General features: G+C 56.0%; 1 protein-coding gene and 2 long non-coding RNA genes across 3 annotated transcripts in view; all 3 read right to left on the bottom strand.

Moving 5' to 3' along the window:
* LOC139684170 (zinc finger protein ZFP2-like) overlaps positions 1-27,709 on the bottom strand; it is a 152,486-nt gene that overhangs the window by 115,893 nt on the left and 8,884 nt on the right. The gene's annotated exons all lie outside the window — the stretch shown is intronic.
* LOC139684181 (uncharacterized) lies at positions 2,296-3,396 on the bottom strand. Its single transcript, XR_011699870.1, has 3 exons — positions 3,332-3,396; positions 3,147-3,246; positions 2,296-2,370 (listed from the first exon to the last, which is right to left on the bottom strand). It is a non-coding gene; the product is annotated as an uncharacterized lncRNA (long non-coding RNA).
* Positions 13,859-21,014, bottom strand: LOC139684184 (uncharacterized). The gene is made up of 3 exons (XR_011699873.1): positions 20,936-21,014; positions 20,217-20,447; positions 13,859-14,326 (listed from the first exon to the last, which is right to left on the bottom strand). It is a non-coding gene; the product is annotated as an uncharacterized lncRNA (long non-coding RNA).

Consider the following 27,709-nt stretch of genomic DNA (forward strand, 5'->3'; position numbering starts at 1 on the left):
GACTAACTGAGCCAGCTGGATCCTCACAAGTCAAAGGGACCAGATGGGATCCATCCCAGGGTGATGAGGGAGCTGGCAGAAGAGCTTGCCAAGCCACTCTCCATCATCTTCCAACAGTCCTGGCTCTCTGGGAAGGTCCCAGATGATTGGAAGCTGGGGAATGTCACCCCAATCCACAAAAAGGGCTGCAAGCAGGACCCTGGCAACTCCAGGCCTGCCAGCCTGGCCTCGGTGCCTGGCAGGGTTATGGAGCAGATCATCCTGAGTGCAATCACACAGCACCTTCAGCATGGACAGGGATTAGACCCAGCCAGCAGGGGTTTAGGAGGGGCAGGTCCTGTCTGACCAACCTGATCTCTATTTACGATCAGGTGACCCACCTGGAGGAGGAGGGGAAGGCTGTGGATGTGTCTATCCAGACTTCAGCAAGGCCTTTGGCACTGTCTCCCATAATATACTCCTGGAAAAGGTGGTAGCCCATGGCTTGGACAGGTGTACCCTCTGCTGGGTCAGGAGCTGGCTGGAGGGCCAGGCCCAGAGAGTGCTGGTGAACGGGGCTGTGTCCAGCTGGGGGCCGGTCACCAGTGGTGTTCCCCAGGGGTCTGTGTTGGGTCCAGTCCTGTTTAACATCTTTATTGATGATTTAGATGAGGGGATTGAGTCCATCATCAGCAAATTTGCTGATGACACCAAGTTGGGAGGGAGTGTCGAGCTGCTGGAAGGCAGGAGGGCTCTACAGAGGGATCTGGAGAGACTTGAGAGATAGGCTGATTCCAATGGGATGGAGTTCAATAAGGCCAAGTGCAGGTCCTGCCCTTTGGCAACAACAACTCCCTGCAGCGCTCCAGGCTGGGCACAAAGTGGCTGGAGAGCAGCCAGGCAGAGGGACCTGGGGGGACTGAGGGACAGGAAGCTCAACATGAGCCAACAGTGTGCCCAGGTGGCCAAGAAGGCCAAGGGGATCCTGGCCTGGATCAAAAATAGCATGGCCAGCAGGCCCAGGGCAGTGACCCTTCCCCTGGACTCTGCCTTGGGGAGGCCACACCTTGAGTGTTGTGTTCAGTTCTGGGCCCCTCAGTTCAGGAAAGAGATTGAGGGGCTGGAGCGGGGCCAGAGAAGAGCAACAAGGCTGGAGAAGGGACTGGAGCACAAGTGCTGTGGGGAGAGGCTGAGGGAGCTGGGGGTGTTCAGCCTGGAGAAGAGGAGGCTCAGAGGTGACCTCAGCACTGTCTGGAACTGCCTGAAGGGAAGTTCTGGCCAGGTGGGGGTTGGTCTCTTCTCCCAGGCAATAGGACAAGGGGGCACGATGGGCTCAAGCTCTGCCAGGGGAAATTGAAGTTGGAGATCAGAAAAAAATTCTTTGCAGAGAGAGTGCTCAGGGATTGGAATGGGCTGCCCAGAGAGGGGGTGGATTCACCATCCCTGGAGATTTTTAAACGCGGATTGAACGTGGTGCTGAGTGCCATGATCTAGTAAATGAACTAGAGTTGGACCAAGGGTTGGACTCGATGATCTTGGAGGTCTTTTCCAACCCAATCGATTCTATGATTCTATGATTCTATTAAAGCAATTGTATCAAAGCTGGCAAAAGGAAACAGTCATTAAGTAGAGATTGATGGCACTCACCACACAGTGATTGTGGGCAGATCTCTCTCTTCAACTCAACTCCCAGGGAGTGACCACAAAGAGGTGTCCCTGCTCCACAGGAGAAAGTCTGTGGAACAATCTGCCCTATGGAAGCTGGACTGGGCTTTTACAGCTATAAAGTGATGGACTGCCAGTCACAGGTTTACAGAGGAGCCAGCACCTTAATGTGTCAAATGCTGCTTCAAAAAGCAGGATGTGTGTTTGTAGCTGGAGAACTAGGCTGGTTCCAGCACAGTTCAACACCAAACCAGCACCTTGATGCCAGCACTAAGTCACCACAGAGAGCTTGCATGACACCTTGCCCTGTTTGCATTTCTCTGGCCAGACTCCAGGCTTTCTCGAAGTAGAGCATCCTGACACAGCAATGTCCAAGGGTTCTTTTGGTTCCATGAGGCCCCCATGTCACAATGGCCACTTGATTCCATGAGGCTCCACTGGGTTCCTGGGTTTCTTTGGTTCCATGAGGCACTTGAGAATCTCAGTGGCACCTTGAGTTTGTGCAGCGTCACAATGGCCACTTGATTCCATGAGGTTCAGAAATGCCTCAGGGTTCCTTTTGTTCCCTGAGGCCCTGCAGTGTCACAATTGCCCCTTGATTCCATGGGGTTCCACAGTGTCACAATTGCCCCTTGATTCCATGGGGTTCCACAGTGTCACAACTGTCCCTTGATTCCATGGGGTTCCACAGTGTCCCCAGGTTCCTTTGGCTGCCTAAGGCTGATTCTGGGTTTGGAGAGAGAACAGAACTAGTAGTGGTTGCAATGAGGTCTCCCCTGGGTGTCCCCTGTGCAGCTGAACACACCAAGTGCCCTCAGCTGCTCCTCACACACTTCCCCTCCAGGCCCTTCCCCATCTTCATTGCCCTCCTTTGGACACTCTATAATGGGTCAATATATTCCTTAAGTTGTGGTGCCCCAAGCTGCCCCAGGACACGGTTGGCCCTCCTGGCTGCCAGGGCACTGCTGGTTCGTGGCCAACTGGCCACTGAGCAGAACCTCCAGGGCCCTTTCCTGGCACTGCTTTCCAGCCTCTCATTCCCAGTCTGTCCCTACATCCAGGGTTGCCCCATCCCAGGGGCAGAATCCGACACTTGCCCTTGTTGAACATTCTGTGGTTGGTGATTCCCTGCCCTCTGCTCTGTCCAGGTCTCTCTCCAGGGCTGTTGTTACAGTAAAATCAAAAGTGAGCAATTCAGATCTATAGAAAACCCCTGTGAGACTGAGCTATCAGCCAGAGGCAGCAAAGAGCTCAGCTGCTGCTGGCTGGTAGGGAGGAGGTTACTCCTCAAGAATTCACATAGTAGGAATTCACAGGACTCTGCAGGTGCAGGAAAACAGCCAGGATAAATAATATAAACATGGGACTTGTGAGAGACAGGCTTTAACCAACTGAAGTATCTGGCGCGGTGGTGTGTAACTCTTTTAGGCAATAATCACCCAAGGGGTGTTTGGAGAGGGGGGGCAGGGGGGTCTCAGGGGGGTTGGGGGGGTCCCTCTCACCGTGGTGGAGCGGTTGGGGCCCTGCCAGCGCCCCGTGCCCCGCTCGTATTTGTGGGCACTGAACTTGTCTCCGTCGGGGCCGGCCCAGGACCCCCAAGTCCTGTGGGGGGAGGGAGGGGGCCAAGTCACCTCAGAGTGGGGGGGACTTTGGGGGTCCCCCCGGGGGGGTTTGGGGGGTCTCTCACCCCAGGTTGGTCTCAGAGCCGCCGTTTTTGGGTCTCTGGGTCACTTGGTGAAAGGGGCACAGGCGATCAATGTACCTGGGGGGGCACGGGGGGGGGGGCTTTGGGGGGTGGGCACAGGGGGCTACGAGTGCTCCTGGGACCCCTTGGGACCCCCAGAGTCCCTCTGGGACCCCGAGGAGATCCCCAGTGCCCCCCTGTGCTCCCCAGAGTCCCCCTGAGACCACCAGAGTCCCTCTGTACCCCCCTGTGAACCCAGAGTCCCCCTGTGACCCCCAGAGTCCCTCTGTACCCCCCTGTGACCCCAGAGTCCCCCTGTGCCCCTCAGAGTCCCCCTGAGACCACCAGAGTCCTTCTGTACCACCCTGTGACCCCAGAGTCCCCCTGTGCCCCCAAGAGTGTCCCAGTGCCCCCCCCCGGGACACCCAATGTTCCCCTGTGCCCCCAGAGTCCCTCTGTCCCCCTCTGGGACCCCCAGGAGATCCCTTGTGCCCCTCCTGTGCCCCGCAAGGTCCCTCTGTGCCCCCCAGAGTCTCCCTGTGCCCCCCTGAGACCCCCAGAGTCCCCAGGCCCAAGAGCACCGAGCCCCCCAAGCCCCCCCACCCCACTCCAGTGACCCCCCCCAGACCTCCACAAATACCCCCCAGTCCCCCCTCACTCACTGGTGCCCATTCATAGCACTGGTTGTACAGGTAGGAGACCCCCCATGTCCCCCTCCCTTAGCCTCCCTGAGCCCCCCAGACCCCACCCCAGAGACCCTCCAAAGCCCCCCAGACCCCTCAAGACCCCCCTCACTCACTGGTGCCCAGTTCATGGCACTGGTTGTAGAGGTACAAGACCCCCTTTGTCCCCCTCCCATTGCCCCCCTGAGCCCGCCCAGACCCCCCAGACCCCAATGAGCCCCCCAGACCCCACCCCAGAGACCCCCCCAAGCCCCCCAGACCCCTAAAGCCCCCCCGTCACTCGCTGGTGCCCAGTTCATAGCACTGGTTGTACAGGTAGGAGACACCCCTTGTCCCCCCTCATTGCCCCCCCTGAGCCCCTCGGACCCCCCAGACCACCTATGAGACCCCAGACCCTACCTCAGTGACCCCCCTAAGCCCACCAGAGTCCCCCAAATACCCCCCAGCCCCCCCTCACTCACTGGTACTCATTCATAGCACTGGTTGTACAGGTACAAGACCCCCCATGTCCCCCTCCCATTGCCCCCCTGAGCCCCCCAGACCTCTCAGACCCCACCCCAGTGACCCCCCAAACCCCCAGACCCCCAAAGCCCCCCCTCACTCGCTGGTGCCCAGTTCATAGCACTGGTTGTACAGGTACGAGAACTCTGCCTCGAGGATGAAATCGAACCCCAGTTCCTGTTCCAGGGTCCTGGGGGGGGCAAAAAGGGGGGTCAGGAGGGGAAAAAGGGGGGTCCAGGGGTTCCCACCAAATCCCCCCGACCCCCAAAGCCCCCTCCAGTTCCCCCTCCTCAGCTCACAAGTGGAGGTGGGGGGGTAAAGGGGGTCTGTCCCCCCATTGAGGGATTTTTGGGGTGTCCTTTTCCCCCCCTTTGGTGTCCCCCCCCATATATTGGTGTCCCCCCATATTTCGGGGTCCCTCTCCCCCATTTGGTGTCCCCCCCACATTTTGGGATCCCTCCCCCCATATTTTGGTGTCTCCCCATTTCCAGGTGTCTTCCCCCCATTTTGGGTTCTATCCCCATATTTTGGGGGCTCTTCCCCCTTATTTTGGGGTCCCCCTCCCCATATTTTGGTGTCCCCCCCATTTTGGGTTCTCCTTCTCTCCTTTTCAGGGTCTCTCCCCTCATATTTTGGGGTGTTCCCCCCCATATTTCAGAGTCCCTCCCCCATATTTTGGGGTCCCTCCCCCCATATTTCGAGGCCTGTCCCCCCACAAACGCCCCCTCCTGTCCCTCTGTCCCCTCCTTTCCCCTCCTGTTCCCTCTGTCCACTCCTGTGCCACCTGTCCCCTGCTGTCTCCTCTGTCCCCTCCTGTCCCCTCTGTCTGCTCCTGTCCCCTCCTGTCCCTCTGTCTGCTCCTGTCCCCTCCTGTCCCTCTGTCTGCTCCTGTCCCCTCCTTTCCCCTCCTGTTCCCTCTGTCCCCTCCTGTCCCATCTGTCCCCTCCTGTCCCTGTGTCCCCTGTGTCCCCGCCTGTCCCCTCTGTCCCCTCCTGTCCCCTCCTTCAATAATAAAGACACAGTCACTTCAAGACTATAGGTCTGGTTTACTATTTGTCGTTCAGGTTTTGTTATAAAATCCCCTGTTCTTGTTTCATTCCCCATTGGAAGTTCTGGAACTTTCCCTGTCCCCTCATGGCTGTGGCCCCTGCCCTCCTATTGGTCAGTTTTTGCCGCATTGCAGACCCTTTCCATATATGGTTATCCCCGCCCTTGCTCCGCCCTTGGCTCCGCCCACACTCCACCCGACCCTATAAAAGGCTCTGCCCAAAGGCCTGAGGGAACAGCTCCAGGAGAAGCCTCAGCAGAAGATGCAGCCAAATCCCCTGTGGTGAAACACCTCAGGGAAAAAGCTTCTGCCAAACCACTTTGGCCAAAGTGCCTCGGGCCAAAAGCCTCAGGGAAAAGGCCCCAACAAAAAGCTTTGGGAAATTCCTCAGGCAAAAACCCCCCTGGCCAAACCAGCTTGGGCAAAATGCCTCAGAGAAAAGGCCTCGGGCAAAAGGCCTGGGAAAAGCAATGCAGCCAAATGGCTTTAGGCAAAAGGTCTCAGCAAAAGGCCTTGGGCAAAACAGTGTGTCCAAAATGCCTCGAGCCCTCCTCGTGCCCACTGAGGCTGTAATATGTATTCTATATACTTTAGAGGGATATAATTATCTAATGCTATAAAATCTCTCTGTTTTCAATTACATAGGATTTATGCTGTATATAATAAAACAACACTACTATAGTAAAACCAACAATACTATTTGTAATAATAACAATCCCAATAACAGTAGTAGCTGTTAAGGATATAAGGATAGTGATGATAATATCAGTAGAAATATCACCAGTAATAATAACAATAATAGCGATGGCTCTGAAATTCCAGATCCTTTTCAGGAAACTCGCCCTGACTCCGTATTAGTCCAAAAAAGTCAGTCGGAGGGGGCAAATCCAAGGCCATACTTTGCAGTCATTTATACAAGATTATTAATAGACTTTGGAATGGAATTCCAGGTTGATGTGGAGATGTGTCAGAAGCTGGTGAGGGGAAACCAACACTGGGGTCCTTGTCCCCTTGCCCAGGGTGCCCCCTCGGCTGGATCCTCTGCCACCTCATGCCCACCAGGGCTGGGGAACCAGCTGGGACTGGGCCTGGCCCCACGACCGGGGTGGTTTAGATTAGATACAAGGAAAAGCTTTACACCAAAAGGCTTGTCAAGAATTGGCCCAGGGAAGAGCCTGAGTCACCATTCCTTGAGAGTATTTAAAATACATGTGGATGTGTTTGGGACATGGTTCAGTGGTGGACTTTGCAGTGTTGGATTAATGGCTGGGTTCAGTGACCTTAAAGGTGATTTCCAATCTAATCTGAATTCTAAAGATGGGTATATGGTAACCTCTTTTACACAGAAACAAAAATTATGTGCTGATTTTGCACAACTTCCTAGTAAGAAAGGCACTTGTCAAAATTTTAAAGTCAGCAAATATAAGACACTTACATAATGGAATTTCTGAGCCTATTTCATGCTGAATCTACATATACCTTACCTTCCAAATATCTTTCATACATTCCTTCTGAAAATGTATTTTCACTTTGAGAAGGAGCTTAATACAGCCCTCTAACTCAACATTTCCCCAGGAACCCCAAAACATCACTGGCCGCCCCAGAGCCAGAGGTGACCATTCCCAGGGACACCAAATCCCCCAGGGACCCTCCCCAGGAACCCCAAAACTCCCCAGAGACCCCCAAAACGGCCCAGAGACCATAAACCACCCTCTGATCTCTCCCAGGAAGCCCAAAAGCTTCCCGAGGGACCCCAAAACTCCCCCAAGGATCACGAAACTCCCCCAGGGACCTCCCAAGTCCCCCCAGGCCCCCTCCAAGGACCCCAAATCCACCCCAGACCCCCAAAGCCTCCAGGATCTACCCCCAGGGACCCCAATGCCCCCAAACCCCCCTTCCCAAAGGCCCCCAGACCCAGCATCGATGAGGGCCCCCAGTACCCCCCAGTGTCCCTCGCGCAGCTAAATAACCACAGCGACTCCAATTTTTATGATCAATTCCTATTCACGCCCCGCACCGCCTCAATGTGTAGAGGAGGAGAGGGCCATGCCGGCCCGGGCTAGGGCCAGGGCGATGCCGGCTATGGCAAGGGCGGTGCCGGCCAGGGCGAGGGCGGTGCCGGCTACAACGAGGGCGGTGCCGGCCAGGGGGAGAGCGGTGCCGGCCAGGGGGAGAGCGACCCCAGCTGCAAACATGCTTCAAACAAGCCCTAAGCCCATGCTAAAACCGACCCTAAACCAGCCTTAAATCCAGATCTTAAGCAGCCCTAAATCCAGCCTTTAAACAGACAGAAAAAGAGACCGAAACCAGCTCGAAACCATCTCCAAACCAGCCCTGAACCAACCCTAAACCAGACGGAAATAAGCTCTAAACCAGTCCTAATCCAGGCCGTAAAGCAGCCCTAAATCCAGCTCTAATCCAAAAGCTAAACCAGCTCTAAAGCAATCCAAACCAGCTCTAAACTAGCCCTAAAAGCAGCTCTTAAAACACCAAGAAAAACAGACCCAAACCATCTCCAAACCAGCCCTAAACCAATAATAAGAACTGTAAATGATCCACAGCATCCCCAGCCCTCCCGGGGATGGTCCCCAACCCGCAATGTCCCCCCCGCCGCTCCCGGGCTGGCGATGGAGCCGGCGGTGCCCGACCGGGAACACTGACCCGCCCCAGGAGGGGACCCGCAGCCCCCTCGTAAGGGTCGGGGGGGGGGGGTCGGGAGGCACAGCGGGTTCGGGGGGGCCAGGGTGGGCCCCAAAAGCACCTGGGACCCCCAGGTTCACCCCAGGGCCCCCACACTCCTTCCCATCCCTCCCATCAGGGTCCAGCTCGGGGTGGGCACAGGGGGGTCGGGGGGGGGGGGCCAGGACACCCCAGGAATCCCCCCAGGGACCCCAAAACCCCTCAAAGCACTCCAAATGCCCCCCAATCCCCTCTTGGGACCCCAAACCCCTTCCAGGGACTCGCAAAACCTGCAAGGACCCTCCCCAGGAACCCCAATACCCCTCTGGGCCGCCCAGAGCCTTCCCCAACCATTCCCAAGGACCCCAAAACCCACCAGGGACCCTCCCCAGGAACCCCAAAACTCCCCAGAGACCCCCAAAACGCCCCAGAGACCATAAACCACCCTCTGATCTCTCCCAGGGAGCCCAAAACCTTCCCGAGGGACCCCAAACTTCCCCCAAGGATCACGAAACTTTTCCAGGGACCCCCCAAGTCCCCCCAGGCCCCCTCCAAGGACCCCAAATCCACCCCAGACCCCCAAACCCTCCAGGATCTACCCCCAGGGACCCCAACGCCCCCAGACCCCCCTTCCCAAAGGCCCCCCAGGACCCCCAGACCCAGCATCGATGAGGGCCCCCAGTACCCCCCAGTGTCCCTCGCGCAGCTAAATAACCACAGCGACTCCAATTTTTATCCAATTACTTTATTCATGTGCTTGCCTCGCCCCACCCTTGGGCCTCATTCTGCTGAGGAGGCGGTTGCCGGCACGGTAACAACGATGTCGCAAAGGGCCAACCCTCCTCCGTACACCTGGACTCCTTCTGCGGACCCGGCGAGGGCGGTGCCGGCTACGGCGAGAGCGGCCAGGGCGGGGCGTCCCCGGCGGCCCTGGGGGCAGAGGTTGCCGCGCCGGGGACTGGAGCGCTTCTGTGTCTTCGCCATGGCCCGCTGGGGTAAAGGGGTCTGGCCCGCTGCCCCCCTTTTATAGCCCAGCCCCGGGCACCCAACAGGCTCCCCAGAGCACTGGGCACAGCCCCGGGGCTGGCACAGCTCACGGCGCTGTTGGTTGCCCGCCCCTCCCCGGGCAGCGCCTGTTTTCGCGGGGTCCCCGCGTGGCCCCCATGCACCTCCGCCATTGCCGCCCAGCCGGGCCCGGATTGGCTGCGCGCTCTAAGCATTCCGAGCCCGGCTGAAGAAGCGGAATGTGCTCTTCACTCTCCTCCCACAGGGAAGAGGACCCAAGCTCCAAGAACCCCAAATCCACCCCAGACCCCCAAATCCTACAGGATATCCCCCCAGGGACCCCAACGCCCCCAGACCCCCTTCCCAAAGGCCCCCAGACCCAGCATCGATGAGGGCCCCCAGTACCCCCCAGTGTCCCTCGCGCAGCTAAATAACCACAACGACTCCAATTTTTATGCAATTACCTTTATTCATGTGCTTGCCGCACCCTGTCCATAGGCCTCATTCTGCTGAAGGAAGCTCAGCGCCAGCACGGTAACAAAGGGCCAACCCTCCTCCATACGCCGGCGAGGGCGGTGCCGGCCAAGGCCAGGGCGGTGCCGGCTACAACGAGGGCGGTGCCGGCCAGGGCGAGGGCAGTGCCGGCCAGGGCGAGAGCGACCCCAGCTGCAAACATGCTTCAAACAAGCCCTAAACCCATGCTAAAACCGACCCTAAACCAGCCTTAAATCCAGATCTTAAGCAGCCCTAAATCCAGCCTTTAAACAGACAGAAAAAGAGACCGAAACCAGCTCGAAACCATCTCCAAACCAGCCCTGAACCAACCCTAAACCAGATGGAAATAAGCTCTAAACCAGTCCTAATCCAGGCCATAAAGCAGCCCTAAATCCAGCTCTAATCCAAAAGCTAAACCAGCTCTAAAGCAATCCAAACCAGCTCTAAACTAGCCCTAAAAGCAGCTCTTAAAACACCAAGAAAAACAGACCCAAACCATCTCCAAACCAGTCCTAAACCAATAATAAGAACTGTAAATGATCCACAGCATCCCCAGCCCTCCCGGGGATGGTCCCCAACCCACAGTGTCCCCCCCGCTGCTCCCGGGCTGGTGATGGAGCCGGCAGTGCCCGACCCGGGAACACTGACCCGCCCCAGGAGGGGACCCGCAGCCCCCTCGTAAGGGTCGGGGGGGGGGGGTCGGGAGGCACAGCGGGTTCGGGGGGGCCAGGGTGGGCCCCAAAAGCACCTGGGACCCCCAGGTTCACCCCAGGGCCCCCACACTCCTTCCCATCCCTCCCATCAGGGTCCAGCTCGGGGTGGGCACAGGGGGGTCGGGGGGGGGGCCAGGACACCCCAGGAATCCCCCCAGGGACCCCAAAACCCCTCAAAGCACTCCAAATGCCCCCCAATCCCCTCTTGGGACCCCAAACCCCTTCCAGGGACTCGCAAAACCTGCAAGGACCCTCCCCAGGAACCCCAATACCCCTCTGGGCCGCCCAGAGCCTTCCCCAACCATTCCCAAGGACCCCAAAACCCACCAGGGACCCTCCCCAGGAACCCCAAAACTCCCCAGAGACCCCCAAAACGCCCCAGAGACCATAAACCACCCTCTGATCTCTCCCAGGGAGCCCAAAACCTTCCCGAGGGACCCCAAACTTCCCCCAAGGATCACGAAACTCCCCCAGGGGGTCCCTGGGGGTGATCATGTCAGATCTGGGAGTTTCCAGGGGGGATTTGGGGCTCCCTGGCGGTTCCAGCTCCCCCAACCCCCCCCAGGGAGCTGCTGTGGCTCCTCATGATCCTGGGGGGCGTCCTGGGTTGGGGATGGGGGATCTCCAAGGGGCTGATACGAATTTAGGGGTCCTTGGGGGCCTTTGGGGGTCTCTGGGAGGGTGGTCTTGGATTTGGGAGGTCCATGAGAGGGTTTGGGGGTCCCCGGGGGGGTGATCTCGCATTTGGGGGTCCCTGAGAGGGTTTGGGGGCCCCAGCCTGACCCCCCTGCCCCTCCCAGGGAGTTGCTGCAGCTCCTCACGACCCTCACCCAGGCCCTGGGGCAGACCCTGCTCAGCTTCTCCGCTGCCCTCCAGCCCCTCCTCGAGGGACCCCCGGCCCGGGCCCCCGTCAGGGGGCACTGACCTCCCCCCAGCCCCAGCCCCCGCCCCCTTCCTGGAAACCCCGCCCCTTTCTGCTCGGACCGCGCCCCTTCCATTGAACCTCCATTTCAACCATTAAAAAGGCCCTAAAATCGCAGGAAATTGGCCCAAATTCCAGAGGGGAATTGAGGAGGGGTGTTGGGGAAGGCGGGGGAGGGGGGAAAAGAAGTGAAAAAAATTGAGAAAAATGGTTTAAAAAGCTAGAGGATTTATTTATTTATATAATACTGGGGACGTGTTGGGGTGAATTTGAGGGGAGTCCCATCACCTTGGGGGTCGTTGGGGAGTCCCAGGAACCTCTTTTGGGTCTTCTCTCCCCTTCTGGACCCTTTCCCAGCCCCCCCAGCAGTGACTGGGTGGGGTTTCCCATCACCCTTGGGGGTTCCCTCAACCCAGGGGGGCAGTTGGGGTGAATTTGGGGGGGGTGTCACTTCTCCAAGGGAGGTCCCAGGAACCTCTTCCTGGTGTGTCCCCCACCCTCTGGAGCCTCTCCCAGCCCCCCCTGTCACTCAGGAACAGCTCCAGGTGGACTCTGCAGACCACCCGCGGCCCGTGGGGTCTCACAGCAGCTCCTGCAGATGGGGGGCTGTGGGGGAGGAAGGGCTTAGAGGGGCTTTGGGGGGACTCAGAGACCCCCTTGAGGGGTTAGAGGGGCCTGGGGAGCCTGTTCAGTGCCCAACCAGCCTCTGGGGGAAGGTCCTCTTTCTTGTGACACTACAGGGCCCAGGGGACACTGTGACACTGAGACAATCAGGGGACACTGTCACACTGCAGGGCCCAGGGCACACTGTGACACTGAGAGAAGAAAGGGACATTGTGACACTGTAGGGCCCAGGGGACACTGTGACACTGAGAGAAGAAAGGGACATTGTGACACTGCAGGGCCCAGGGGACACTGTGACACTGAGAGAACCAGGGGACACTGTGACACTGCAGGGCCCAGGGGACACTGTGACACTGAGAGAAGCAGGGAACACTGTGACACTGCGGGGCCCAGGGCAAACTGTGACACTGAGAGAACCAGGGAACGTTGTGACACTGCTGGGCCCAGGGGACACTGTGACACTGAGAGAACCAGGGGACACTGTGACACTGAGAGAACCAGGGGACACTGTGACACTGCAGGGCGCAAGGGACACTGTGACACTGAGAGAAGAAGGGGACATTGTGACACTGCAGGGTCCCGGGCACACTCTGACACTGAGAGATGAGGGAGCTGGCAGAAGAGCTTGCCAAGCCACTCTCCATCATCTTCCAACAGTCCTGGCTCTCTGGGGAGGTCCCAGATGATTGGAAGTTGGGGAATGTCACCCCAATCCACAAAAAGAGCTGCAAGCAGGACCCTGGCAACTCCAGGCCTGTCAGCCTGACCTCGGTGCCTGGCAGGGTTATGGAGCAGATCATCCTGAGTGCAATCACACAGCACCTTCAGCATGGACAAGGGATCAGACCCAGCCAGCAGGGGTTTAGGAGGGGCAGGTCCTGTCTGACCAACCTGATCTCCTTTTACGATCAGGTGACCCACCTGGAGGAGAAGGGGAAGGCTGTGGATGTGTCTATCCAGACTTCAGCAAGGCCATTGGCACTGTCTCCCATACATGCTCCTGGAAAAGCTGGTAGCCCATGGCTTGGACAGGTGTACCCTCTGCTGGGTCAGGAGCTGGCTGGAGGGCCGGGCCCAGAGAGTGCTGGTGAACGGGGCTGTGTCCAGCTGGGGGCCGGTCACCAGTGGTGTTCCCCAGGGGTCAGTGTTGGGTCCAGTCCTGTTTAACATCTTTATTGATGATTTAGATGAGGGGATTGAGTCCATCATCAGCAAATTTGCTGATGACACCAAGCTGGGAGGGAGTGTCGACCTGCTGGAATGCAGGAGGGCTCTGCAGAGGGATCTGGATAGCCCTGAGAGATGGGCTGATTCCAATGGGATGGAGTTCAACAAGGCCAACTGCAGGTCCTGCCCTTTGGCCACAACAACCCCCTGCAACGCTCCAGGCTGGGCACAGAGTGGCTGGAGAGCAGCCAGGCAGAGGGACCTGGGGGGACTGAGGGACAGGAAGCTCAACAGGAGCCAACAGTGTGCCCAGGTGGCCAAGAAGGCCAATGGGATCCTGGCCTGGATCCAAACTAGCGTGGCCAGCAGGCCCAGGGCAGTGACCCTTCCCCTGGACTCTGCCTTGGTGAGGCCACACCTTGAGTGTTGTGTTCAGTTCTGGGCCCCTCAGTTCAGGAAAGAAATTGAGGGGCTGGAGCGGGGCCAGAGAAGAGCAACGAGGCTGGAGAAGGGACTGGAGCACAAGTGCTGTGGGGAGAGGCTGAGGGAGCTGGAGGTGTTCAGCCTGGAGAAGAGGAGGCTCAGAGGTGACCTCAGCACTGTCTGGAACTGCCTGAAGGGAAGTTCTGGCCAGGTGGGGGTTGGTCTCTTCTCCCAGGCACTCAGCAATAGGACAAGGGGGCACGATGGGCTCAAGCTCTGCCAGGGGAAATTGAAGTTGGAGATCAGAAAAAAATTCTTTGCAGAGAGAGTGCTCAGGGATTGGAATGGGCTGCCCAGAGAGGGGGTGGATTCCCCATCCCTGGAGGTTTTTAAATGTGGATTGGCCGTGGCACTGAGTGCCATGATCTGGTAAAGGGACTGGAGTTGGACCAAGGGTTGGACTCGATGATCTCTGAGGTCTTTTCCAACCCAATCCATTCTATGATTCTGTGATTTGCATTTCAAAGCCTCTGTGGTTCTACTCCTCCAGTGCAGCTCCAATCTGGGACCTGGAAACTTATGCCCAGTTCTACAACAGAAGTTAAAGATTGTTGCTCCTTCCAAGGCAGCCAACAAATGATACCAGGAGCAGCTGTTTCCACAGCAGCAGCATCTTCAGGCTCCTCAATTCAGCCACTCCGGGTCTCTCAGGGGAACTGATGCAAGGCAAGGGTTAACCTGTTAAAAGAACAAACACAGAACTGAATCCCTGGATGATCTTCAAGACCTGGCTGCCTTGTTAATGCTTTTAAATACACACCTGCATGGTTGCCCCAGTAAAACTCATCCCTTTCCACTGCAGACATAATTTCCCTTGGATATTCCTTGGCCAGAACAGAGCTGATCCTGCATCCCACAGGGTCCCAGTGGGAACGAACCTCCACCTCCTGCCCGTGCCCAGGGAGCTCCAGGAACGCTGGTTGGAGCTGCCCCAGCTCCAAGGGGCACCTGCAGCAATTTGTCAGGAGTTGCCTCTCCATCAAAACTTCAGAGCCTGTTGAATGTCCAATAATCCTCCTGCCCACAGGAATACCACACCCTCCAATCTTGGTATTTTTAACAGAATGGGCCATTCTCACTCATCTCTCTCCCATACCCAAGAGCAATGTCTACTTAAAAGCCTCATACAGGACAAGCAAGACACATCCTGCCCTTGGGATGGGCTTCAAATCCCATCCCGTGGAATTCAGGCAGTTCCATTCACCTGAACTGAGGAATCCAGGGAGCAAAGGGCCACAGAGTAAGGACAGATCATCTTCAAGCACTTAAGAAAACAGTAAAAAATCCAACAGAAACTTGAAGCCTTTCCTAAGCTCCCTCCCAACATAAAGACTTAATACAAATTTAACATGAAGCAACAAAACAAAACCTCACCCACAGACATCCCAATAAATGACACCAGATGAAACAGCAGCACATTCAATCCACTTAAAAAGTGTTGACAATATATTACTCTGCACCTCAAAAGCAGATAAAACTCAACAGGGAAATACTCCCAACATCCAAATGCACCAGAATTTACACCAGGAGGCTCCTGTGTTTAACCAACTTTACTTTGTAAAGAAGTAGTTACATTCATTTACAGAACTCATTCTAACAAATATTTCTGCTCCCACTCCCAAAACTACTCATCAAAATGCACACTCCAGACTCTCTGGTCTCTCTCACTGCAGGAGAAACTCAGGAACTCAATCAGACCAGACACAAACAACACTTCCAACTCATTGAAATTCTCTTATACTGACAATCTAAACTGCAACATATGAGAAAAATCATTCTGTGTTGAATACTTTTATAGCTGACAAATTAAACAGCCAGAACACTTTGGGCTTGAAAAACCTGACAGAACTTGCAGGTAAAACACAAAATGTGTGTCCAGCTGTGTGTACGCACACACACACACACACACACACACACATGCATTTACAGCCAGATTTACAGATAAAATACATGCAGCAATCTAATCCTGCAAACTAAACAGACAATTGCAGAAAACCCCTTCCTTCTCACCCTCTCTTTCCTCCATCCAAGTCTCATTAATGCTCAAGTGCCTACAGGGAGATTTATTCCCTTTTAATGGCATTTTTGTCATGTGCCCAACTCAATACAGGAGGAAACCCCCGATGCATCCCCATGGCCACAAAATGCACAATCCAAACTGAAAACATGGGCTGTACATGGCACTGACCAGGCATTTTCCAGGAAAAGCAGCACAGTTACTTCTCTGTTTTCAGTGGAAATGGAAAACCAAATTCCGAACAGATGGGAGGATTAGAACCTTTAAGGGCTCCATCTCTCCCATCCAGATGCCACCGTGGGCCTTGTGGCTTCCCACAAAGCTCTGGACTCAACTTTCCTCTTGAACAGAAAAAGCCTCCCAGACTTCACATTTTAAACTCTTTAATGGTGCATTTTCATGCTGCCTTTCCAGGCCAGTTTACTCAGAGCAGGACAGGGCAGCCTTGCCAAGGTGGGATGGCACAGCCTGCTGGGTTGCTTTGGGCTTTTTAACCACTAATTCAGCTTTGCACACAACAGGGAAACATTATAAAGGCTAAGACATCAAATCCTCAAACAAAGAAATGTATTCCATGAATCCAAGGGAGATGATTATCCTCTGCATGGGCCTTCTGGCACAACTGCACACATGGGTGGGAATTTGATGTTTTATTCTTACACTGGACATTTCTTTCTTCTTGACCAACACAAAGGAAATTCCCTAGACCAAAACTAACCCAAAACTGGTGCAGACTTGCTGGTGAGACTCATTGCTGCACAGTAACATTCCTTTCCCTGAGCCTCACACACCAAGTTCTTTTCTCCCTCCAAACAGGAACAAGCCAAGAGGAAGGGATGACCTTGAGGTTTGCCCTCTGCCTCATGGCCAGGTGAACACCAGGGCTCCTTTGGTGGCCTTTCTTCAGCTCTCAGACATCTACAGCTTTTGCCACAGCAGGCAAGGGTGAGGTGTCACAGAAACCACTGAACTGGCAGCTAATCTTGGGTTTAAGGGGTGAGGTGTCACACAAACCACTGAACTGGCAGGAAATCTTGGGTTTAAGGGGTGAGGTGTCACACAAACCACTGAACTGGCAGCAAATCTTGGGTTTAAGGGCTGAGGTGTCACACAAACCACTGAACTGGCAGCAAACCTTGGGTTTAAGGTCAGCACACACACTGCAGTACAACAGTCTTTCAAGACTGGAGAGCCTTCCTGGAAAACCCAACTCTGAACCCTGGGGCACTTTGGGTGGGGAAGCCAAGGGCAACAGGCTCCTCTGGAGAGTCTTCTCTAAGGTCCCAGCATCCTTCCAACTGCCTGCAGGGATGAGGAGGGGGATGCTGGGCCAGGCACAGAGCTCTGTGTCAAGGGAATCCCTGGGAATAACTCCCAGCCCCCCCAGTCCCCGGGGCTGAAGGACAAGCACAGCACGGGGGGATGCACCACTGGAGTCCCTCACCCAGACCTCACCTGCGAGAATCCCAGAATCCCTGAGGCTGGCAAAGCCCTGCCAGCCCCTGGAGCCCACCCTGTGCCTGGTGCCCACCTTGGCAAAGCCCTGCCAGCCCCTGGAGCCCACCCTGTGCCTGGTGCCCACCTTGGCAAAGCCCTGCCAGCCCCTGGAGCCCACTCTGTGCCTGGTGCCCACCTTGGCAAAGCCCTGCCAGCCAACAGAGCCCACCCTGTGCCCAGTGCCCACCTTGGCAAAGCTCTCCCAGCCCATGGAGCCCACCCTGTGCCCAGTGCCCACCTTGTCAAAGCCCTGCCAGCCCATGGAGCCCACCCTGTGCCCGGTGCCCACCTTGGCAAAGCCCTGCCAGCCAACAGAGCCCACCCTGTGCCCAGTGCCCACCTTGGCAAAGCTCTGCCAGCCCATGGAGCCCACCCTGTGCCCAGTGCCCACCTTGTCAAAGCTCTGCCAGCCCATGGAGCCCACCCTGTGCCCGGTGCCCACCTTGGCAAGGGAGATAAGAAGGTAAGGAGATGGATTGTCTCTGGAACAATTAATTTCCAAGAACTAAGAGGGCAATTTGGCCAAAACGCTGCAAGTATATAATAAATATGGGGAATAAAGGTAAAAATGGGAATTTTACACTTTATAGACACTTTTCCCAGCATTTTCTTCTTCTTTTGAAATATCTCTATGCTGGGAATGGAGGAGCTGGAGAGAAGAAGTCACTAAGCTCAGCAAGGAACTGAGCTCCAGGAGATATGGCCACAGGGCCCCTTAATCTTTCCTGCCTGTGATTATCTCACTCCAAGTCACAGGTAGGAAAATAATCCCCTGCAGCACAGGGCACTGATGGGAAAGGAAAGAGAAGCTCAGACTCACAGCTCAAGTGTTACAGCTAAACCCATTGCAGCACTTTTTTTCCCCCTTCTACGTCTTACTTGAGGCCCAGGCAGTTTAATCTGCATCGATGTCTGGGAAGTTTCACTCAAACAGTCACTCAGCCCAAGAAAGTTTCCTCTCTCGTGAACAAAAATGAAATGCTCAACTAGTTTTATGCAAAGTTGGGTTTTTTGGAAAAAAGAAACTGTGAGACATTGCCTGAAAACTCAAATACTGCAAACTCAAATACAGCCAAATTTCAAAGGAGTAGCACAGACACTAACCCAAAAGTGAGAAAAAACACCCCCAACCAGAAGGCAGAACAGGTCCCTTTGCAGACCCTGCTAAAGCCATTCCAGATGTTCAGCTGATGAGCGTGGCTGATTTGCCTGCACATGTCAGCACAGGGACAGAATCAAACCATCTTAGGGGTACTATTAAGATCACAGAATATGGTATTTTTTAATTATTACTTTGATTTTATTGCCACACTTTCCCACTCCTCACTTTCTCTCTGTTTTGCCCTCCCCATTCCTGCTCCCTTTCCCTAATCCAAAATTAATTCCAGCATCACTTTGGATACCACTTGCTTTGCTCACTCACTGCTGGAAGAGGGCAGTTCCCAACCCCTGTGATGGGGAGGGAAGAAGGAGAAAGCACAACGAGCAATGAAATGACAGCAGTTCATCTCATTTTTCCATCATTCAGATATAGAATTATTCTTTGGGCATCTTCATTCCTCATGTCTCCATAATTTGGACAAAGCAGAATCCCAGAGGTTCCATTTCCACTGAGTTCTCTCTCACTGACACTAACAGGGGACCACTGGGCTCCATCCCAAGATTAATGGCAGCAAACACAGTTGATCCACCAAAAGCAGCCAAGAAAGAACCAGACTTGTTTGCCAAACAACTGGGGGACGTCTCTTTTATCCTCCCCTGTAACGAGGCCTCACTTTCAGGCAGGAAAAAACCACCCACTGTTTAAAGTACTTAGCAAGAGCTCTTTAAATATCAGCACAAGGTTAGATGGGATAAAGACTATATTGCCCTTGCTGGGTAAGTTTGACAGGTTTGGGTTAGGGTTAGGGTCAGGGTTTGGGTTAGGGTTAGGGTCAGGGTCAGTTTCAGGGTCAGGGTTAGGGTCAGGGTTAGGGTCAGGGTCAGGGTCAGGGTTAGGGTCAGGGTCAGGGTCAGGGTCAGGGTCAGGGTCAGGGTCAGGGTCAGGGTTAGGGTCAGGGTTAGGGTTAGGGTTAGGGTCAGGGTCAGGGTCAGGGTCAGGGTTAGGGTCAGGGTCAGGGTCAGGGTTAGGGTCAGGGTTAGGGTTAGGGTCAGGGTCAGGGTCAGGGTCAGGGTCTGGGTTAGGTTTAGGTTTAGGTTTAGGGTTAGGGTCAGGGTCAGGGTCAGGGTCAGGGTCAGGGTTAGGGTTAGGGTTAGGGTCAGGGTGTGGGTCAGGGTTAGGGTTAGGGTTAGGGTCAGGGTTTGGGTTAGGGTTTGGGTCAGGGTCAGGGTCAGGGTCAGTGTCAGGGTCAGGGTCAGGGTCAGTGTCAGGGTCAGGGTCAGGGTTTGGGTTAGGGTTAGGGTTAAGGTCAGGGTCAGGGTCAGGGTTAGGGTTAGGGTTTGGGTTAGGAAATAAAAACCCAACAAAACTGGAAGGAGCAGAGAGTTCCACTGAGATGACATTCAGTGGTGATGAACTTAAGAACATGGAAAGTACAAAAAAATCGATTTTTTTACTAAGGAACTAAATTCAAATCAGGAAATCTCTGGCAGAGGTTTGGGAAACATGGAAGGAAAAGAAGACAGGCAGAGAGGTTAATTGGTTTGTAAAGTATTAAGAGCACCAAGATACAAAATGTCCTGGCAGGGAACCAAATCTGCAGAAGGGGGACACAGAGTCCATGGAGGGGATGGAGAAACCAACAGAAATTGAACTTTGGAAGCTGAGGAGTTGTATTTCATTCCAAAAATAATAATAATGTTGCTCCGAGGTAATTCATGGCACCCAAATGGGTTTGAAGCAGAGCTCCAGAAAACCTACACTTGGAGCCTTGCTAACCAAAAAACTGCCCTTCCCAAACATCACTTTGCCTGCTCTGCAGACAGGAACAATTCTTTCCCCCCACGTCTAACGGGAAAGGAGCAACAAGCCCCAGGCCCCAGATGCTGCTGCTGCTTTTCTTTTGGATCTCCAAGGTTCACTTCAGGTCTTAATGCCCCTGGCGCTGCTCTCACCATCAATCGTGGCCGGCAGGCCGAGGGAAAGCCCCGGGTTTGCCAAAATTCCATCGAAACCGAACGGTCCCGAGTGAGGTGCGGAGAGAGCAAAGGCATTATTCACGAGGAAAAGGAAAGAGCTTTTCCAAAAGCCTCCTCTGGAGCGGTGTGCGAGTTGTTTTGAACCAACACGGCAGATCCCCAGGGGTGTCAGGGCTGGGCGGCGAGAGGCGCTGCACGGCCCTTCTCCTGTTTGAGACAATTAGCGCTTAATTAAAAGCGACGCCAGAGCTTTAGAACTTGAGCAACTCCAGGCTCCCTTCGAACAATTGTCGGGGGCAAAGAACCCCAAAGACAACAGCCCGTGCCAGCCGCATCCCGCCGCTCCGGCGGAGCCCTCGGCGCTCTCCCAGCCCCGGAGGCCGCGGGACCCCCGGGCGGCTCCCGGAGCGCTCGGCCCGGGGCGGGGACACGGGACAGGGGACAGCAGGTCCCGCCCAGCGCGGCCAGCGGAGCCCACCCGGGCGCTGCAGAGCACGGACCGAGCAGGACCCGCGGCACAGGAGCCCCCCGAGAGCCGCCCCCCGAGAGCCGCCTCCGTGTCCGCGGCAGCGCTCGGAGCATCCCCGGCCCCGCTCCCGCGGCTCCTCCGCTCCGTCCCTCCCGAGGGATGGGGGCTCGGCTCTCCCACCAGCCGCGACCCTCCCGGGCACCCGCACCCCAACTCTGTCGCCCACCTGCAGCCGAGGCGCTCCCGGCCGTGCCCGCAGCCCTTCCCCGCTCCGCCGTAACCCACCCTGCGGCTCCCGCGCCTTCTCCCGCAGCGCCGCTCGCCGCTCCCCAGCGCTGGGGCGGGCCCGGCCCGACCTGCCGCCCCCCGCCCCGGGGCTGGCACGGGACAGCCCAGCCCGGCCCGACCTGCCGCCCCCCGCCCCGGGGCTGGCACGGGACAGCCCAGCCCGGCCCGACCTGCCGCCCCCCGCCCCGGGGCTGGCACGGGACAGCCCAGCCCGGCCCGCCCAGTTCAGCCCAGGACAGCCCAGCCCAGGCATGTAGAAATAGTGGCTTTGGAAGTGTTTTTCCTGTACTCATTTCAGAAAGCACAGCAAACCCGCACCAGCACCGGATACTTACTGAGGGTGAGCAATTCGTGCACAGGAAATTCTCAGGAAAGCCAGTTAGAGGGGACATTATAACTTATTGCTGTGGTTAATGATTTTGGTTCTGCTGCTGAACAAACTGCTTTCCACTACACAGGGACAACACTGGAGCCACAGGAAGGGGCAAGAGTATGTTGGCCCCTTCCTCTGCTGATCATTAAGTTCTCTGGAAGGTAATTATTTTTTTCTTCTCTGCTCCACGTAGCCTGGTGTCCATTTAATCCTCAGGCTGGAACTACCACATCTTACCAAAGGTGAAACCCAAGGAACCTGGAATGTTCCTGGTGGGCTCAAAGTGTGGAGCTCAGTGCCAGCACTGGCTGCTCTCCACGTGGTGCTGCAGCTGCTGGAGACACCAACACTGTTGCCACTGCATTGAATGGATTGTACATTATGGTAGAAAGAGTGACTTACTGAGCCAGCTGGATCCTCACAAGTCAAAGGGACCAGATGGGATCCATCCCAGGGGGATGAGGGAGCTGGCAGAAGAGCTTGCCAAGCCACTCTCCATCATCTTCCAGCAGTCCTGGCTCTCTGGGAAGGTCCCAGATGATTGGAGGTTTGGGGAATCTCACCCCAATCCACAAAAAGGGCTGCAAGCAGGACCCTGGCAACTCCAGGCCTGTCAGCCTGACCTCGGGACCTGGCAGGGTTATGGAGCAGATCATCCTGAGTGCAATCACACAGCACCTTCAGCATGGACAGGGATTAGATCCAGCCAGCATGGGGTTTAGGAGGGGCAGGTCCTGTCTGACCAACCTGATCTCTTTTTACGATCAGGTGACCCACCTGGAGGAGAAGGGGAAGGCTGTGGATGTGTCTATCCAGACTTCAGCAAGGCCTTTGGCACTGTCTCCCATACATGCTCCTGGAAAAGCTGGTAGCCCATGGCTTGGACAGGTGTACCCTCTGCTGGGTCAGGAGCTGGCTGGAGGGCCAGGCCCAGAGAGTGCTGGTGAACGGGGCTGTGTCCAGCTGGGGGCCGGTCACCAGTGGTGTTCCCCAGGGGTCTGTGTTGGGTCCAGTCCTGTTTAACATCGTTATTGATGATTTAGATGAGGGGATTGAGTCCATCATCAGCAAATTTGCTGATGACACCAAGCTGAGAGGGAGTGTCGAGCTGCTGGAAGGCAGGAGGGCTCTGCAGAGGGATCTGGAGAGACTTGAGTGATGGGCTGATTCCAATGGGATGAAGTTCAACAAGGCCAAGTGCAGGTCCTGCCCTTTGGCCACCCCAACCCCCTGCAACGCTCCAGGCTGGGCACAGAGTGGCTGGAGAGCAGCCAGGCAGAGGGACCTGGGGGTACTGAGGGACAGGAAGCTCAACAGGAGCCAACAGTGTGCCCAGGTGGCCAAGAAGGCCAATGGGATCCTGGCCTGGATCCAAACTAGCGTGGCCAGCAGGCCCAGGGCAGTGACCCTTCCCCTGGACTCTTCGTTGGGGAGGCCACACCTTGAGTGTTGTGTTCAGTTCTGGGCCCCTCAGTTCAGGAAAGAGATTGAGGGACTGGAGCGGGGCCAGAGAAGAGCAACGAGGCTGGAGAAGGGACTGGAGCACAAGTGCTGTGGGGAGAGGCTGAGGGAGCTGGGGGTGTTCATTTTAGAGAAGAGGAGGCTCAGAGGTGATTCCATCACTCTCTACAACTACCTGAAAGGAGATTGTAGCCAGGTGGTGATCAGTCTCTTTTCCCAGGCACTCAGCAATAGGACAAGGGGTCAGGGACTTAAGCTCTGCCAGGGCAGGTTTTGGGTTGGATTTCAGGAAGAAATTCTTTACAGAGAGAGTGGTCAGGCATTGGAATGGCTGCCCAGAGAGGGGGTGGATTCTCCGACCCTGGAGGTTTTTAAGTTGAGACTGGACGTGGCACTGAGTGCCATGGTCTGGTAATCAAAGTGGGGTTGGATTAAGGGTTGGACCTGATGATCTCAGAGGTCTCTTCCAAGCCAACTGATTCTATGATAACTGAGCAGGGATGGTGGCAAGGCCCTGTCTCGGCAGCGCACAGGCCCAAGGGGAAGAGCAAAAGAGACAGAAGCTCCACCTCCCTCTCTTTTATACTTCTTGATGCTTCTTGATGATGTCAGATGATAAGAAATACCTGTTTGGTTGCTCGTCCCTTCTAATCTCTGTCACATCCTCTGGGCCTGATGAATTGAGGCCTGGCTGAAACTAAAGCTAAAACTACCACACCCCATTACTGTCCTAGTTCAGCAGGAGGGACCAGCTAACCTTGTGTGGGGGTGATCAAAGCTGTGTATTCTACCCCCTCTATTCATTCCCCAAGGTCAATGGGCCATTAGCAGCAGCTGCCCAGGGAGCCATTATCACCTTCACACCCAGCCTGAAGGGGGCGGAGCTGCTAATGGGCCATCAACAGTTCAACACCCCCTGGCTCCCAGAGTTAATCACCCATTGTGTGAGTCCCCGCCCAGGGGGAGGGACTGAGTGCTCCCTGAGGGTACATAAGTGGTGGGTAAGAAGACCTTGGGAACTTCTCGTCGGATCCAGAGCAGCAGCAGGACCTTGACAGGAGGAGATCCCCGCTCTCGCCCAGACCACAGCCCTCGCCTGCACCAGCAGGTTTTTCTTTTCCTTTTGCTCTGGACTTGGGGGAACCACAGGGGTCTCAGCACAAGGGCAACCAAACCCCCTTGGATTTGTGCCCCAGGACACTGGGTTATACTGCTGGGGTTTTGTGAGTTGAAAGCAATTTCCCTTGTGTGTCAGTGTTGTTATTGTAATATTATTATTAAATTTTAGCTCTGACTTATAATCTCTCTCGTGGTGAGTTCATTTCCCCTGCTGGTTCACCTTTAAACCAGTACAATTACATTCTATTCTCAAGCTCCTTTTCTATGATGGTTCGGTGTAGATTTTACATCCTGAGAAATGACTTAACAAAATTCCAGGGATCTTGCTTTGAACTCACCAGATCCTGGGACTCAGAAGATCTCCTCAAGTAATATTTTGGGTGTCACTGGAGTCCTCAGGGTCCTGGAACCCGTGGACCATCCACACCTTTGTCCCACCTGGGTCATCAATAATTGTCACCAAAAGTCACCAGGAAGGAATGAGACCCTCCAACCCCCCCTTTGAAGTGTCTGTGAGTCAGACATTCCTTTGTTCTAGGCAGAGACAGGGAGAGAATCTTTCCAGCTCCATACAAGTCCTTCCAAGACTTTTCCCATATTTATGCATTTTAGCAAACAAAGAAATTAACATTCATGTCTTTTAAGCTATACAGTTCTCTTCATTAATTAGTATTCTATCCTTTATTGGCTGTTTTGGTCAACATTCTTTAGTGCTTTTATCATTCTACCTGAGACAGAGTCTCCAACTCTCAGGCTGAAATGTCTTTGTTAATCTCCTCTGTACCTTCTGCTTGCTCCAAAATGCCTTTGAGGGACCATAAATTTATGATCCCAGATGTCCAATCTTCACCTCCCTCAGGCTTCTCTTTACTGCAGCTCCTCAGAGCCAGTCCAGGGAAACTCAAAGCTTTGGGGCTTTAAAGACCAAACTGATGAGAGTCTGTGAGAAGTAACGCAGCCAACGATTGCCACTAATTAAAAAGGTAGGAAAGTTATATAATTTCCAACACTGGGAGTAACTGAGAAGGGGCTTGTGGGGGCTGGGCTGGGATGTGAAGAAACCAAAGTCCAACTGGGAGAAGATCTGCGGAGTCCGGGGATGTCGGAAAGGCACATTGAGGGGGCTTGGGGTGTCCTGGGAGGGCTGGGGGCAATTGGGAGGAAGCTTATGGTGTCCTGCGGAGCGTTGGTGGTTCCTGGTGGGGCTGAGAGGGGCTTTGGGGGGTCCTGGAGGGCTGGGTAGGGACTGGAAGGAGGTTCCAGAAGATCCTGGGTGGGCTGGAGTGACTGGGCAGATGTTTGGGGGAGGTCCTGGGAGGCCTGTGGGAGATTTTAGGGGGTCCTTCCCCCCCGGCCCTGACCGGAGCTGCCACCGGACGCCCCCCAAGATGCTGCCGGGGGTCGGGTCTCCGTGTCGGGGTTTGTCCTTCTGGGCTGGGGCTTCTCCCTGTGCCACAAGGGCAGGGGGTCACCGGGGCCGCGTGTCACCCCCTCCCCTGCTGTCCCTCTGCCCCCACCCGGCTGCTCCCAGTGTTCCCAGTAAAGCTTCCCAGTTCTCCCCAGTCCCGGTCACTGGGGGTGCCTGGGGTGGATCAGTCAGAGAAGGCCCCGAATCATTTTCCAGCCAATCAGAGCGCGCGGCGCTGATGACTCCACAGTTGCCAGGCAGACCCGCAGCGCCCCGCGCTCCCCACCCCGAGCCCACCCGCGCCTCCCCCTCGCCCCCAGCGCCCCCCGGGATGGCAATGTGGGGCGGGGGGAGGTGGGGGCTCCCAGGCCGGGTCCCCCCGCACTGTCCCGGCCGTGGCGGCTGCGGCGGGGGCCGAGTGCGGGCGGGAGCGGCCAAGAGCCCTGCGCTGCCCCATCCCGAGCTGCCCCAGCTGCATCCCTGCTCCTCCCGCGGGGGGCGGCGGGGCTGGGGGCAAGGGGGTTCCGGGGAGGGGCGCTGGGCTTGGGGGGAGGAGGAGAAGGGCTGGAGGGGGCGGGACTGTGGAGCGGAGAAGGGGCAGGAGAGGAGGGACAGAGCAGGGGGAGGAGCCGGGACAGGGCACACAGAGAGGACGAAGCACCGCGTGGGGGGCGCTCGGTGTCGGAAGGTCAGTGTGGGGCGGGGGGGCGAGAGCGGTTTTGGGGCCCCTCGGGTGGTCCGGGAGGGAACCCCCGGACCCGCGGAGTGGGAAGAGCGGAGAGGGGCGATAGCAGAGCTGGGGGAGCCCCGGAATGGTGGAATTGGGGGGCAGGAGCACAGAGGGAGCCCCGGGCCTCTTAAACGGGGATCCCGGAGAGGGAGAAGCCCCGGCAGTGTGGAAAGGAGGGGGAGCAGCAATGCAGGGGGGAGGTGGGACCCCCAAGAGCCTGGAGAAGGCGAGATCCGAAAGAGGAAGGAGCCGTGGGATTCCCGTCCTCCCCGGCAGCCCGGAGAGGATGGGACGGGATCTCCAGTACAAGTGGGACCCTCAGCAGTGCAGACAGAGGGACCCCCATAGCCCCGTCGTGGAGAGTTCAGAGAGGAGCAGCTGCTGGGAGGGTTGTTTGGGGCTGAATTTCGGTGTTTTGGAGGTATTTAGGGACACAAGTTTAGAGGCGGCGGAGACAGAGGGCGGGACTCGGGACGACTGCGGGGAGAGGTGAGGGGAGAGCGGCAAGTTTGGGGGGCTTTTGGGGACTCAGGGCAGGTTTTCGGTGTCCCACAGGAGCCACTCATCCCCTACAGACCCCCGGGACCCCCCGGCGCCGTGTTGGCTGTGAAAGTGAAGGTGAAGAAGCCAAGTAAGCCCCTCCTCCATCCCGGGATTCCCGTCAGGTCCCTCCCACCACCACCCCAAAAAAACCCCTGAGATCCCAAATCCCTCACCTGGGACCCCGAAAACCCTCCCAGAATGCCAGGATGACCCAAATCCCCTCCTGGACCTGCCAGAGCCCCTCAAAACACCCCAGGGACCACTCCCTCCTCCCCCCCCAAATCCCCAAGACTGCCCTAGAGACCCACAAAATATCCCAGAGGACCACCCAGAGACCCCAAAACACGGCAGAGACCCCCTGCAAAATTTCTGCCAGACCCTCCAAACCACCCTGAGACCACCCAACTCCCCCCTCAGGTGTCCCCGAATTCACAGAATCACAGAATGGATTGGGTTGGAAAAGACCTCAGAGATCATCAAGTCCTACCCTTGGTCCAACTCCAGTCCCTTTACCAGATCATGGCACTCAGTGCCACGGCCAAGCTCAGCTGAAAAACCTCCAGGGATGGAGAATCCACCCCCTCTCTGGGCAGCCCATTCCAATGCCTGAGCACTCTCTCTGCAAAGAATTTTTTTCTGATCTCCAACTTCAATTTCCCCTGGCAGAGCTTGAGCCCATCGTGCCCCCTTGTCCTATTGCTGAGTGCCTGGGAGAAGAGACCAACCCCCAGCTGGCCAGAACTTCCCTTCAGGCAGTTCCAGACAGTGCTGAGGTCACTCTGAGCCTCCTCTTCTCCAGGCTGAACACCCCCAGCTCCCTCAGCCTCTCCCCACAGCACTTGTGCTCCAGTCCCTTCTCCAGCCTCGTTGCTCTTCTCTGGCCCCACTCCAGCCCCTCAATCTCTTTCCTGAACTGAACATTTGGGGGTTGTTCTTGCTGTTTTCAACCAAATGTTGGGGGTATTAATGGCTCTTGGGAGTTCCCCCCTCATTCTGGGGCTTGCAGTGCCCCCTGGTTCCACTGGTGCCTGAGGGGGGTTATAATCCCTAATTCTGAGGTTCCCTAATTCTGAGATGT

The sequence above is a fragment of the Pithys albifrons genome, chromosome 34 (assembly GCF_047495875.1).
Source record: "Pithys albifrons albifrons isolate INPA30051 chromosome 34, PitAlb_v1, whole genome shotgun sequence".
NCBI classification, from domain to species: Eukaryota; Metazoa; Chordata; class Aves; order Passeriformes; family Thamnophilidae; genus Pithys; species Pithys albifrons.